The following is a 16,127-nucleotide window of genomic DNA, read 5'->3' as shown; positions in this document are numbered from 1 at the left end:
TGTGATTTTAAGGTCTGCTTAGGCCCAGTCACATATGCACCACTTTCGTTTCATGAAGGAGTGATGCTGTGCAAGTGCAACTTTATGATTTTGTGTGTATCTTAGTCTGCTTGAGCTGCCGCAACAAAATACCATAGACTGGGAAACTTACAAATAATAGGAATTTATTTTTCATAGTCTGGACACTCGGAAGTACAAAATCAAGGTACTGGCGGATTTGATGTCTGGTGATGACCCGCTTCCTGGTCACAGATGAAGCCTTCTAGCTGGGTCCTCATATCATGGGAGGGGCAAGGCAGCTCTCAGGGGTCTCTTTTATAAAGACACTAATTCTGTTCATGAGGGAATGTATAACCTGATCAGCTCCCCAAGGCCCCACCTCCTAATACCACCCTTAGAGTGGGGGGCTGGGATTGTATATGAATTTAGGGGGATCATAAGCATTCAGTCCATTGCAGTGGGTCAGAAAATACCCAGTTCATGACGTCATGATTGGACTTCTCTTTAGAAACCACCGAAGTAAGAAGAGTGTGGCATGAATAAGACTGAAAAAGAGGTGAATAACACGGATTACAAACATGGCATTGAAAATGGTGAGAAACGACAGTTTTCAGGATACATGTTTTAGGTAAACTTGGTAGAACTTGCTGATGAATTTTGTATATGGGGTGAGGAAAATAAAAGATTCAAAGATGATTCCTAAACTTCTAGCTTAAGAAAATGGTGAATGTGATGCCATATGTTGGCATGAGATACATGTGGGGGGTGAGTGGCTAAGGTGACTTTGAAATCAACTTTCTTTTGGCCAAAAAGGTTGAAATTTTTATTAAACATCCAAATGGGGATACCATATCAAATGGTCAACTAGCACTTGAGTGAGAGGGCCAGGCTGGAGATAGAGATTTAGAAGTTAATGTCAATTGGAAGTTTATGGGACTGGAATAAGAGTATAAACAGAGAAGGAAAAAGGTTGGGATAGTTGCTCAGGGAGGAAGTAAAAGCCAATATGGGCAGATTCCAGAATGAACAATGAGGAAATTAACTTCTCTCTCCTAAGCAAGGAAAATCCAATGGAAGTTTCAAAGCAAGGAAGTGATGTAAGGTTTTTATGTAGTATAATCAGTTGTGTATTGGTAAATGTTGAACAATCAGCTCTCAGAAAAACAAGGGGAGAGAGAAAGACAGACACACATAGTCTTACGGATACATTACATGGTATATCCACTACACATGCAGTAGATGTGAAAGTTAGCTCAAGATAATATTAAAATGTAATCATTAGAAAGTGATGCGGTTTGACTGTTTTGCCTTTTAAAAAAATTATTTATTATTTATATAACTTAAGTTTTGATAGTGTCTGTGTTGAACAATTGGCTCCCCAGATTCCTGCCTATTTGGCATCTGGCTCTCCTAAGTCAGGGTTAGCCAGCTCCCACCACACCGCCATATTCTATGAAGCATAGTATGTGTTGCTTTTATAAGAGAAATAAGGATTTCTCATTTGTGGATTGAAAAGACTCTTCTAAAACAAAGTCCAAGTTTCACAAGAAAATTTCTCTCTTACTACTAAATAAAATCAGAAAGCTGTCGTTTATTCAAAAGCAGTTTCCCCAGGGTTTTCAAAGTTTTGGCCCCTTAGGCAACTATCAAGTTCCTAATAGGAAGGGGACATAAGTCAACTCCTGTTCTTGTTGTGAAGTTGGTGGGTATCACATTTACCCGCTCACTTCTGCTTTTTGAGGTAGGAGCGGGAGACAGGAAGATCAGTGTTGGCCAGAACACGCTAGCAGGAGACCATCTGTCTTGAGACGGGACATCCTCCTCTCAGAGCTCCGGTCAGTGCTAGAAAGCCCTCAGAGGCCAACAACCCCTTTCTCCAGATGGGAATACCAAGGCTCACACTGGGAAAGGGATTGCCTTAAAATCACACATCAAGTCAGTGAGTGAGTCAAGAACAGAATTCATACCTGGGCTCTTGCATGTTCTGATGCTCATTCTGGCCAGTGCAGCAAGCATTTCCCATGATGAAGACAGATCAGACTGGGAGCTAGGGAGGTGAGCAGGGTGGGCCAAGATTCCAAACGCTCTGTCTTCTTTGTCTGGATGTATTCATTCAATCAATATTTACTAATCACCTTCTATCTCAAGCATAGTCCCACCGCGAAGGAGCTAAAGTCCTGGGGACTTTAAAGGCCTTTCTTGTTATCAAATTTCAGGAGGTCATAACATCTTCCAGTGTATCTTCTTTGGCCTGGTGCACTTTTAGTAAAGATTGGATGATTCTGTTTCAAAACTCTCCAGAGCTGCCATGATGATTAATACTGAAAAGCAAATATTTAGGCCGGGCATTACATGGAGGAAATAATCTCCCCAAATGCCACAGGCAAGCTTTCTCAGCAGTGGGTAAACCTTCAACAACAACCACTGTGCCAGAGGCCATGATGCAGAGAGAGGGACCCTGATAATTCTTTCGTGTTTTTCACATCATCCTTCTAAGGAGACTTTCTAAAATATTCGCAGACATTTATGGTGTACAAACTGCACACCAAATCCCATTAAGCAATTATTCCACAGGCTGTTAGGGACTGAATTGTGTCCCCCCAGGAAGTCATAGGCTGGAGTCCAACCCCTGGCACCTCAGAATGTGACTGTATTTGGAGATAGGGTCTTTAAAGAAGTAACTAAGGTAAAATCAGGTCATCAGTGTGGGCACGAGCCCAATATGAATGGTGCCCTTATTAAGAGGAAATTAGGACACAGACATGTACAGAGAGGAGAAAATATGATGACATAGCAAGGAGACGGCTATCTACAGCCAGAGGCTTCAGAGGGAACCAACTCTGCAATCACCTCAATCTCTGACTTCCAGCCTCCCAAACTGTGGGAGAATAAATTCCTGTTATTGAAGACACCCAGTTTGAAGTACTGTTTCAGCAGCCCGAGCAGGCTGATGAATGGGCCATCTCATTTAATCCACCCTGTGACTCTGGGAGGAAGGTAGTGCCTCCCCCACCTTGACAGAGAGGGCTGTTCAGGCTCAGGTGTGGACTCTTAGGGCAGACAGCCAGGCTGTAATGATGTGGCAACCTCTCTAATAGTTTAGGCAGTTTGGCTTTCTGGGTATAATTCTATTTGCTTGTGGGGAACAATCGAAGGAGTTCAAGCAGCTTCCAAAGCTCAATTTGGAACACAAATAGCTGATTTATGTAATTAGCCCATGTGCAATTACATGGAACTCCATCAAGTGGCTTTTTCATGAACCAGATTGGCACCACCTGATTCCTATAAACATAAATAGATCAAGTTGTTAAGTAACAAGTAATTAAAGGGAGCACATGATATTCTCTCTGGGCAATGCAGACTACCCACGTTTAATCTGGTTTCTGTATTGCTCAGCTGAATCAGAAAGAGGTGGAGTGAGGCTTTCAAAATGATGTGCTCAAGCAGCTTGGGAAGAATTCCGGGGGATATATGAACGGCTCTGTGGTCCTAACTAAAATGCAGATAAGGCAGAGAATGTTTGGAGCGCATTGGCAGCCATCATTTTCCTCTCCTGGAGTCCACTGTTCTGAAATTACACTTTTTGTAACAAACATTTGTAGCAAACATTATGACAGAGGTAGACAACTTTTTATATATAAAGAGTACATGCAAATTATTAAGAAAACTATTAAGTCCCAAAGTTGTCAAGGAACATAGAGAGTGAAGTCCCAAAGGAGATACAAATGACCAGTGAGTATATACTAAAAATGAAATTTCACTAGTAAGCAAAGAAATATAAAATAAAGAGATGGGTTTTTGTTACCTATGCTTCCAGCAATAATTTAAAAGTTAATATTGCATTTGCTTTTACCCTTCTTGAAACCCCAGTGAATGACCCTATAAATGCACAGAAAAGAATAAACTCACAGCAGCAAAGCAAGGAAAGGGGTCTCCAAGCTTATGGATGACTTAAGACAGGCAAACCTACATGGAAGGGCACAAGTGGACAGATAGACAGAGCCAAGGAAGACACAGTGAACACCCTTCCAGAAACTGCCCTGAGCTCCCAAGCTCAAGGTCAGTGGCAATAGTGGAGGCCAGGAGTGGGGTTCACTCGAGAGCTGTCTGTGGAGCAAGTGGAGCCCCCAGCAACTCCCCAACACCTCTGCAAAGAGAGGTACCTGTGAGAGGTACTTACCCCGTGGCAAAAAACCTGAGGGCTCTTCCTTGAAAAAAACGGACCTTCCTTCCTGGGAGCTCCAAGCTTCCACAGTGGGTGTAGCACCAGATAAGCCCTACCTACCTACCCTTCCTGGGCTCCTACCAGGTGACCCTACAAGGAACCTGTCTGTACTCACGATAATTGAAATGGACCCACGTATTCAGAATTTTTAATAGACTGTGAAAATGTCAAGGATAAAGAGAAGTTTCTAGAAGCTTTCATAGAAAAAAGCAGCTCATCTGCAAAGGAATGAGAGCCAAAGGGGCATCAGAATGCACCCTAGTAATTCTACATTCTAAATAAGGTTAAACCTAGAACTCTGCCACCAAACCATCAATCAACTATGAGGGTCCACTGAAGTATTTTCAGGCATGCAGGCGCTTCAGAAATGAAGTCATTCCTGCACCCTTTCTTAGGAAGTTCCTTGAAAATGAGGGAAGCAATAAATGTGGGATTTTGATTGCCCTTGGGTATGCCCCTAGGTCCAGAGAGGAGTGGGAACCACTGAAGGCAGTGCTGATTCACAGGGACGGGGAGGTGAGGGAAGGGGGCTCCGTGGGTAGAAATGGTTCGGACAAAACACGTTACTCTCTTTCAGAATGGAATAGGAAAAGAATCTCCAGAGGGAAAAAAAGCTCTGCTAAAACGTTATATACTAGAAAGGCAAATTGCAATGTGGCCAGATTTTGCACAATGGACGGAGTGTAAGAAAAGAGAACCCGTTTGACCACGGACCTCCTCAACTTTATTTTAATGAACTTGCCTTCCGGATTTGTTAACCTCTGCCTCTGCTGTTGGTTTGGAATTTGAGACTGCAGGCTCCTTGGAGTGGGTGGATTTTTGTTTCACTCTCTCTCCTCTTGCTTCCCCTTGCTCTCTCCTTCTGTGAACACCTGCTCTAGGCTGTCTCCACCAGCCCCTGCTGGGATCTTGTGGATCTGACCCTGCAGGCAGTCTCTTTGGGGCCCTGGTGACAATGTAACTCCCAGCTGGCAGGTGGTAGCTGCGCCCCAGCCCACAGCCTCTGGGTGTCTGCCTTAGACCCCTCCTTGCCCACAGCACATTCACGGTGTGTGCCCCATGGGAGCCCTGTGACCCACGGAGCTGGCACTGCTAGATTTTCATTGTGTTCCTTTCTTGTCACCAGACACATGCATCTTACGCTGAGGTTTGCTGTATCTTATACTCCCTCTTTCACTTTGCATTTTTTCTGTCATGGGAATAAAGAGGGTTTTGCAAATGAATTTCCTTTCCCATGTACATGGTAAGTACTTGTTTATTGCTTTTTAGATTTCATGATCAGTTGGAAATAATGCATGGAGCAGTCAACTGCAGTTACAGAAAAGGCTGTGATGCTATCAAGTCAGCACCACAGTTCTGAGAAATCGCCATCTTTTTCCAGGAATTTTCATGAATATTCCATCCCTTGGTTAAAGAAACCCATAAAGACAGCAGCCCCAGGCCCCATGGCACGACTCTGTCTTGAGCACGCGCACGCTCCCGTTTCTGGAGCGTGTACTTTTTGCTTTGCAATAAATCTCTGTACTTTCACTATTTTATGACTCATCCTTGAATTCCTTCTGGCGATGGTGTCAAGAGCTGGACACCAGCTGGGGCGAGGTCCCCTGGCATCTGGGGACCTCTTCCAGCTCCCTGGTATCACTCAGTCCAAGCAAAAGGAGCCATCAAGTGAGGAGCCAGGAGTTTCTCCAAAGGAATCATCTCTCCAGAGGTAGATGAGACAGGAGAGTTGAGGGTGGGGTTGGAGGTAGGGCCTGCAGCTGACGGAGAGTAATTCCATATCTGGGGAGTCATTAGCTGCATGTGGTTTAGTGTTGGCTGACTGGGAATGAGAGGCTTCCTGGGAGGTTAAGGCATCGGCCAGTAATAGTCTGAGGAGAACTTGGTAAAATCCTCTTATGGCATCCAATGGGGAAGAACATGTCCGAGCCAAGGGTGGGGGGCAAGGGAAGGGGAGCAGTGCCTGCTGACTCAGTCACAGTCTTGACCCCCGCTGTGAGGGTTGTGGGCTTGGCCATTGCCTCTCTGGCCTGAGCACGTGCCTCCTCTGTGAGACCCCGTTTCCCATGACTGCAGTGAGCTTCAAGGTGAGGAACAGCATGGGCTTTACAATCTGAAAAGCAGCTGTCTCTACCACAACAGGACAAATCCCCCCACCTGCATACCCAAGCCTTCTCTTCGCAAGATTGCCCTGGAAGTGCCTAAGGTCAAACGTGAACACCTGCCCTAGCCCCACAGCCCCTGAGAGCTCCTCTTGGCATTGGGTTTTCCTGGAGAGAGAGGCCTGAAATACTGCACATGGGGCTGAGCAAAGGGAATCGTCTTCCTCTTGGAATGGAGGGAGAGCAACCGCAGGAGGAGCAAAGCTCGAGGAACCTGGAGCCCGTGGGCCGGGCAGAAGGTGAGGCCAGCAGCAGGACCTGACCACCAGGGTGACACAATGTTGAAGAAGGCTCCTGTCCCCAGTGCCTGGTCAGCCCCTCTGTGAAAGCTTGTTTATATATCCAGGGGTCAAAGATTGTTTGAGGAAATCCATTAGCTTCTGCAATTCAAAGAGGGTGATTTTTATGTCTAGGTCAATATGACAAGTGCAATGACAGCCTGAACCAACAGCCCAGGAGGTGGAGAAGCCTGGAGAAAGCCCTCTCAGAGCCCCTCCCGGCTGCCCGCTGTGGGCTCCACTGTCCCTGACGCCTACCCTCTCCCGGCCAGCGAGTCTGTGGACCAAGGTACTCGGCTTGAGCACTGAACCCAGAATTCCTACTCACCACCAGAGCCAGCCCCATGGCTTGCAGGACCCCTTGGCCCATCCTCTACGGGGCTGGCCATGCGTGGCCGTGTCCAGCTGATGTCCAAAGGGCACATGAGCTGTGTAACCACACCCCTGCAGGCCAGGCCTTTTAGGGGCCTCCTGAGCCCATGGGTCAGGGAGAGTAGCTGGTTCTCCGCTATGTTGCTGTCCTACTGTTCTAAATCTAAACCTGGACTTCAGGTCATTGGTAAGGTTTTTTGTGAAGGTGAGAAGAGGGTATGTTTTGTTTAAATGTTTGCTGGCTTGACTTACAGCTTGCTTTTTATCTCAGACATTTGCATACGGCCTGTGTTTTCACTGTGCCCCCTACACTGCGTGCTCAGGCTAGACCTGACTTGGGAGAAGGCTGGGGCTTCCACAGGCCATAGAACTAGCAAAGTTTGTCACATAAAAAACAAATCCAGACTTGGTGAGAACAAACTCAAGGGTTAGGCAAGTCGTTTTTTCTTGTACAGAGAGGACTAAATAAGGCTAGAAGGAGCTGCTTTGGGAAAATGGGCTGTGGGTGGCAAGTATGGACATAGATCAGAGAAGGTTTGACCCGAGGTCACGTGTGCTCAGGAGGCCCCTGAGTGGTTCAAGTTAAGGTGGGGGAGGAGGGGGCGAGGTGCAGGGGCCTGAAAGACAGAAGCTGAAACAACATGGGGTTAAAAATCATTTTGTTCTGACTAATCAGCGGGCATGAGCAGCTCAGCAAAGCATTTATGCAGCAAAGATGGAAATGTGCAGAGTCTGGCTCTGGCCTAGTCCTAGGTGAACAAGGGGCACCTCCAGTCTCATCTAAGGCACATAGGGAAGGGGCTTTTATTTAGTGGCTACAAAAGTTGCGTGAGGGAGTAGGGGGATGGGGGAGGGGGGTGGGAGGGGTTGGTGGAGGAATTCTTTATCTGTCTCTGCATTCCAGGACCACAGGCTCAGGCACATTCAGCACTGCCATGTCGGATACAAGGATAACAGGATGCTTTGTGTGACACAGGAGCCCCTCTGACATTAAGTTACACAGGCACGTAACTTTCTGTCATTCACTTTGAATGTTGAATTGTCATTTTGAATTTAAGAAATACCCACTCAGATCATTTCTTAAATTTTAATTAAAGAATTTCCCCTCAAAGAAGTACATCCTGTGGGTGACTGTCTTGTAAGCTTCTAGCAGCCTGCACAGTACCAGAGGCCAGGGAGAGCTTGGGCCTGACATCATCGTGCTGGGCAAAACCCTCCCAGTCTGTTGCAGGCTTTTCTCAGTGCAGTGCACATGTGAGATAAATACAATCCGTGGCTTCATCAAACAATAGCTTTGTGTGGTTGTTTTCTGGTGTCTCTCACTCCTTTTAAAATCCCCTACCTCTAAAAATATCGGCCTCCATCTCTTAGATAAATAGGTCTATACATCACAGAACATAATTTCAACTTAAAAATTAGAACATTAGGCCCAAAAGTCACCACACCCATGTCCTGTGCACACTGGGTCTTCTCTAGCAAAGGCTGTATATCCCTGGGGCAGACACGGGGCTGAGCCAGCTCACCCTTTACAACCATCCCAGGTCAGAGTGGGTACATTCTCTGCTCTTGGCCAAGGGGGAAGCTGCCTCCCTGAAGGTGGCTACAGTGTCCACAATGACCAGCTCACAGCCCACAGCTTGTGGCCTCGTGGGGGCCACGTTGCAGGCTCCAACTGTTGGGGTCTCCCCTCCTCCCTGAGCTGCAGCTCCATCTGCAGGAGACCCCAGCAGGACAGCTGGAAATGGGGAGGTTCTCCAGAGAATGAGAGGGCATCAGAGGATCCGGAGGAGTTCCATGCTCAACGCCCATGTCTGCTCACCAGAACCCTTCCTGGACATCTTTTTGTGTGAGCAGAATTGCAGATCACAAGCATGCAGCAGCAGCTTGGAACCCTTGCTGCCGGATGTGCAGGTGGCACCATGGGTTCTGCTGATTCTCCCTGCAGGATGGATGTGCAGGGGCAGCCCTCTGCTCAAGCCCTCCCAGAGAGAATGTGGTCTGAGTCCAGGAGGATCCTGATGCTCCCCGCCATGGCCATTACACCGAGCTGAGCCGGGAGCTGTCTGACTTCCCTCTCTGAAGCCCCAGTGGCCACCCTGCCGTCTCACATTGGATAGTGGACCATACATCTTTATTTCCAAAATTTCACTCAGATTTATTTTCTTTTTGATCGCAGGACAACCTGATAATTCTCATTTGTATCATCTTGGAAAATACTTTGCTTCCATCCCTCCCCATCCCTTCTCCCGCCCCCCAACCACCAGAACCGGGAGCTTCCTATGGTGCATGGCGAAGCCCATGGCCTCTCCCTCCTGGATGTGGTCCAGTGAGTCTGCAGAGTCTGTTCTGTCTGTGAGCTGGTGCATTCTGCTAGCATCCTCACCCTTCACCGGTCAGCCAGTTAGGAGCTCGGCAGACAGGCCTCATGAGATTCACCAAATCAGGAAATAATCACTGTGCAATCTTGAGATGCTCTACAGGCGGGCGGCCAGAGGGCCTTGAGTAAGATCTCCCCACCTTCTGGGGAGCCCTAGGCCCCTGTCAAACGCAGGGACTAGTCAATGACGGAACATCTCACAGGAGACTTATGAAAGTCAAGTGTCTGTTAGTGCTACAGTTCAAGAGCTAAGATTTGACTTTTGCACCATTGAATTACTCCATTCAGCTTCTTTTAGAGCAATGACGATGACAGTTAATGCATCTGAATTTTCAAAATATGAATTTTGTATTCTTACCTTTCTTCTCCATTTCCTACAAGAAGACAAGACAGAATATTTATTGCCAATAAAATATGGTAATAAAACCCTGGCAGTGTGCCCAATATTGATTATTGATCAATTGTCTAGTTCTATTGTATACCATGAGGTTTATCATTGTCTATATTCTATCAGTTCGATGACTGAGGCAATTTTCTTTTTATTTCTGTGATGAGATTATTATTATTCAGAATTACGACACGGAAATCAGAATGTTTATTTTGACTAAGATGCAATTTCTTTCAGAATTCATTTAGAATGTTTCATAATGCATTTTAAATTTTAATTTGAAAAGTAATTTCCATGCCAGCAACTACCCTGCAGAGACACCCAAATTGGCTATTGGCATAAAAAGAAAAACAAGAGATATCTTTGTAAGTTAGAAAAATGTGAATGATAAAATTGTCATTCTTTTTTCAGAAAAGTAGCACATGTAATTTTTTAAACAAAAATAATTATACTTATGTGATGAATCTTGAAATATTTGAGAAAAATATAAAGGAAATAAGTTACCTCTAATCCTGCCAGCCAAAGATCACCATTTTTAATATATTGATATATTTCTTTTCAGCCTTTCTTCTGTGAAATAAACATATTATTAGCTGTTCAATATTGCTACCAGGAATTTGTACCAGGAATTTGTTCAGCAACCTCCCCCTAAAGTTGAAAATTTAGGTTGTTTTAAATATTCCGTTTAAAGGTGACCTGTTAGTCTTCTGGTGGGTATACGGTGGTATCACATTGTGATTTTTATTTGCATCTCCCACATCTCTAATAAAATGGACATACGTCATATGTCTATTGGTCATCGTGTTTGATTTTAAAATGTCTTCTCAAGTCTTTTGCTGTTTTTCTAATGTGCTGTCTTCTTATTATTGAGTAGTAGGAGCTCTTCATACATATAGGATGTAACTCCCTTGTCAACTATATCTATTCCCCTTATTTGTGATATTTATGTTCTGTAAAGTCATTGTGAACACTGAATTAGAAAATATTAAACTATTGCTCTTAAGAAACATACAGTTCACTTCCTGAGAGCCTCTGATCACAACATTTTCATCAACCAAAATGGTATTTGTATTATATGGGTTCATTTGCCAATGTCCTCATAAAACAAGACAATCTTATCAGCTTTTAAAACCTGATTTTCCATATAATCTTTTTCTTAGTATAATACTTAGCAGGTATCAAAAAAAACCTTCCACAGCCTCCTAATCTGCAGAATCTGCCTCACCTGCAAGTTTATTTTTCATACTGTATTGCCTTTGAAATGTGTGAGTCAGCCAGCACTAGCTGAGAAGGATTAACATTTCCTCTCCCCGAGTAACATGACCATAAATTTCTTTGGCTTTCAGCCTCACAACAATGCAGTCCACTGTACTTTTTAAAAAGTCAGTTGTCATTTCATGAATCTACAAATTTAGCTGATTTTCCATCTTTTCCCTAGCTTAATCACACAGTCTAGATGTTACTTTAGCACTTCGAAGAACAACCTCACATACAGACTGGTCAATTTCCTTTTCCTTTTTCTGGATGCAGCTTATTGTACTGTTGATTCACTGACACTGAACTCACAGCCACCAGCACTATAGCTCATGCCTAAACAAAGCTTATCTAACAAACTTATTTCCTCCTTAAAGCATATCACAGCCTTTTTGCTCCCAGGGACACTAGACAACAGTTCAGCACTACACTTGGGAGGCATTTTAAACAGTAAAATCACCAACAGAAAGCACAAAAATGCAAAAAAAAGAAAAGAAAAAAAGTGGCACTAAATAGATCATGCTAAAGACACTCGTTATTAGCAAGAGAGCTGATATAAGAAAGCAGAGTGTCACCTTGTTAGACCTCTGCTGGGAACATGCATATCAGACTCAAATTTTACAGAAGAGCCATGCATATTGATATTGATGTTATAGATACATTTCAGCACATAGGTGAATTCACAAATAACAGAATTCATAAATAATAAGAATAGGCTATATTTGTATTGTGAATGTCTTTGAAATTGCCTTTGCAAAGATTATGACAGTGAAAGAAATCTAACATGGCTGACTCCACCTTGCTTCTTGCCTTACAGTCTGGCTGTTCGCACTCATTCCTGGGTGTAGGCCATGCTAATCATGCAATGAATGTAGTTTGTAATTTAACTTTGAAACGAGGATATTATTAGTCCTCCCTAAACCTGGTCCCCTCCTTGTTCTGGGGCTGAAACCACCTTTATAAGATGCATGAAAGTCCACAAGATTAGGCGCAGAGGGACCTGAATTCTCCTAAAGTGTAGGCACAGTTTCTATAAACTATTACTGCTCGAGTCATGTGGCCAGAGGTCACAAGATTTGTGACTTACCTAATTGCTCCTGTAGATGACATCACTATTGTAGAACCTAAGGTTGGCCTTTTGAGATATTTTTCAGGTTTTTGCATCCTGGCAACTGACTGACCCCCACCTAAACCTGAGACTCATGACAATAAGTCCTGTGGCCCCCACCTAGAGGTAGACTCAGTGCATGAGAGCCATTTTTCTAAGAGTTTGACTACTTTAGATACCTCTTATAAGTGAAATCATACAGTACTTGTATTTGTCTTTTTGTGACTGACTGACTTCACTTGGCATAATGTTCTCAGGTTTCATCCATGTTGTAGCATGTGTCAGAATCTCCTTCCTTTTAAAGGCTGAATAACATTTTATTGTACGTGTATGCCACATTTTCTTTATTCATCTGTAAATGGACATTCAGGTGGCTTCCACCTCTTAGCTATTGTGATTAACGCTGCAATGAACATGAATGTGCACATATCTATTAAAGATCCTACTGTCAATTCTTTTGACTATTATTTTAGATATTGATTCTATGATAAATGGAATTGTTTCATTACTTTTCTTTATGTATCATTCATTATTATTGTACAGAATCACTGATGATTTTTGTATGTTGGTCTTGTATCCTGCAACTTTACCGAATTCATTTATTAGTTCTAACATTTTTTTGTGGAATTTTTAGGGTTTTTACATATAAGATTATATCATCTGTGAACAGAGAAAATTTAACTTCTTTCTTTCTTATTTGGAAGCCTTTCATGTTCTTTTCTTGCCAAATTGTTCTGGCCAGGACCCTCAGTACTATGTTGAATAGAAGTGCTGAGAGTGGGCATATACTTGCCTCATTCTTAATCTTAAAGGAAAGACGTTCAATTTTTCACTGTTGAGTATGATGTTTGCTGTGGGCTTTTAATATATGGCCTTTATTATGTTGAGGTAATTTCCTTCTATTCCATGTTTGCCAAAGTTTTTTTGTTATCATTAAAGAGTGTTGACTCTTGTCAAATGCTTTTTCTGCATCAATTGAGTCGACCTTGTGGGGTTTCTTTCTTCATTCTGTTAATGTAGTATATTGAATTGATTGTTTTTCACATTTAGAATCATTTTTAATTTCTACTTGGTCATAGACTATAATTCTTTTAATATATTATTGAGTTCATATTCTGGGTGTTTTGTTTATGTTTTTGCATTAACATTAATGAGGGATATTTGTCTATAGTGTTAAGCAGAATTCACTCCTAGGGAAGGACTCTAAAACCACCTTGCCACTTTCTGCTTTGGTTCCTAAGATCTGGAAGGAGGTTATGCACAAACCCTGTTGCCATATAATAAGTCTGCTAACATATACACACAACAAGTCATGCAAAGCAATTTTATTACTTATAGGAAAACAGCAAGAACCAACAGAAGTCAAGGATCCATGGCCAAGAATGGCTCAGGAAAACTGCCCAGGGTGAATAGAATATTGTCTGTGCACACCCCACTTTCTAGGACCTGAAAACAGTCTGGGCTTTTATACTTCAGGGACAAGTGAGATCACTGAGCAAAAGCTTTGCAGAACCTCCTATCAGGGATGAAGACAAAGCACAGGCTGTTCTGAACAGTTATTCCCCATCTCAGGGTGCTATGCCCTCAGCACACCCTAGAGTTATCCGAAGAACTACAAGAGCAAGAGCTGGATGGGCCAAGGACACTCGAGGGACCCATCCTGTACTTAATTTTCTTTTTTTCTAGGACCTTTGTCTAATTTTGGTCTCAGGGTAATGCTAGAATCACAAAATAAGTTAGGAAGTGTTTCTTCCTCTTCAATTTTGTGTAACAGTTTGAGAAGGATTGGTGTTAATTCTTTAAATGTTTGGCAGAATTCTCCAGTGAAGTCATCTGGTCCTGGGCTTTTCTTTTTTGGGAAGTTTTTGATTCCTGATTTAATCTCCTTACTAGTTATAGATCTGTTCGTATTTTTTATTTCTTCATAATTTAGTCTTGGTAGGTTGTATTGTAGGCAGCCAAGGCCCTTGGCCCTCAAAAGGTACACTGAAATATCAACTCATAAAAACCTGATTGATTGGAGAAAACACATGCAAATTCATTTAATGTGTGTGCACAGGAGTCCTCAGAATGAAGACTCGATCCCTCAATTTCGTACAGGCTTTGATATACCATCCTGAGGCCACAGAAAGAATGAGGCCTCAGAGCTTGGTCAAAAACAGGTTGAGATGGTAAGTCAGGTTTTAGTAGTCAGACAGGTGATGGAAGGGAGAAAGGAAGAGCCTTAGCTAGCAAAGATGGTCTTGTTACATGGACGAAACCTCACAGGTAGAAGTCCTCAGACAAAATAGATGCTAAATGTTTCTTTCAGATTTTTAAGGTACCTGGCTCTCGGTGAATCTTTCCCAGATCCAGACAAGGAAAGCGCTGGCAGCATTAGGGCACATTCTCCACAGATCTCCAGATGCAACTCTCTGCCACAAAAGACAGCCTTGCAGGGCCACTTCTTTTTACTGGCCCCCAGGCAGCCATCTCAAAATATGTTAAACAAATATATTTTGGGGTAAAATATTTTTATTTCTTTCAGTCTGTTTCTGGAAATTTATCCATTTCTTCTAGATTATCCAATCTACTCTATTTTTTTATTCTATTTATTTTTGCTCTAATAATTATTGTTTTCTGCTTTCCCCTAACTGTGGGTTTAGTTTGTTCTTTTTCTAGTTCCTTGAGGTATGAAGTTAGGTTGTTGATTTGATACTTTATTACTTTCTTAATGTAGATGTTTACTGCTATAAACTTTCCTCTTGGTACTGCTTTTTCTGCATCTCATACTTTTTGGTGTTCTGTGTTTTCATTTTCTTTTGTCTCAAGACATTTTTTAGTTTTGCTCTTGACTTCTTAACCCATTGGTGTTCAGATTATGTGGTATAATTTCTACATATTTTTAAATTTTCTAGTTTCCCTTGAGCTATTGGTTTCTAGCTTCATTCCGTTGTGATCAGAAGAGAGAGTTGGTATCATTTCAATCTTCTTAAATTTGTTAAGACTTGTTTTGTGGCCTAACATGTGATCCATCTGGAGCATGTTCCATGTTGCACTTGAAAAGAATGTGTATGCTGCTGTTGTTGGTTGGAGTGTGGTGTATTGGATGTGATGTCAGAAGTGAAGTATTATGGGAGTATTGAGAATTCATTAAGAGTGCAGTAGGAGACCATTAGTTTTCACATTATTCAAGTAGATATGCATTTACCCTTCGGCCCAGCAATCCACTTCCAGGACTTTACACTGAAAATATACTTCCAACAACATGAACATACATACACAAAGATCGTTCATTGCAATTGCAAATATTGGAAACTATTTAATGCCCATACATATAGGAAATTGGTTGAATAAACTATGGAATATACATAAAATGGAGTAACACACAGGTATAAAAAGGAATGAAAAAGAGCTCTATGAAAGACTATGGAGTGATTGTCAAGAGATAGGATTAAATGAAAAAATGTTGTGTTAAAGTAGTATACGTCATATGCTACTTTTTGTTAGAAGGGGAAATTTAAAAATACATATATCTGCTTATCTTTTTAAAAAACAGGAAGAATAAACTAGAAAAGAAAAACAAAAGCAGAGCAGGGGAAGGAATGAGGTGTCTGAGGCAGAGATATTTCTCTGAGTGTGCCTTTTTACATAATTTTGACTTTTGGAAGCATAATAAGGTTCTATACATTTGAAAAACTAAAGAGAAATCAACAAGAAGGGAAAGTTGTAAGAAACTAAAACCAGAAGCAAGTGGAAATTAATGAACCCTGCAGTATTTCAAATAAGCACCAAAACTTGTAGCAGATAGGGAACAGATAACAACTAATCCTAGAAACTTCCAAAAGCAGCATTGCGCTATAGAGCCACACTGCTGGAAGGCATGTGGAAGGGAGTGTGATTGCCCAAGGGGTTCTTCTTGCCAGCAGCCCAGAAAAGCCAATACACTGAGAACAGCAGGAGTTACAGTAGAGAAAGAGTTTA

Source organism: Papio anubis, chromosome 4, assembly GCF_008728515.1.
Source record: "Papio anubis isolate 15944 chromosome 4, Panubis1.0, whole genome shotgun sequence".
Lineage (NCBI taxonomy): Eukaryota > Metazoa > Chordata > Mammalia > Primates > Cercopithecidae > Papio > Papio anubis.
Note: the sequence above shows the minus strand (reverse complement) of the source record.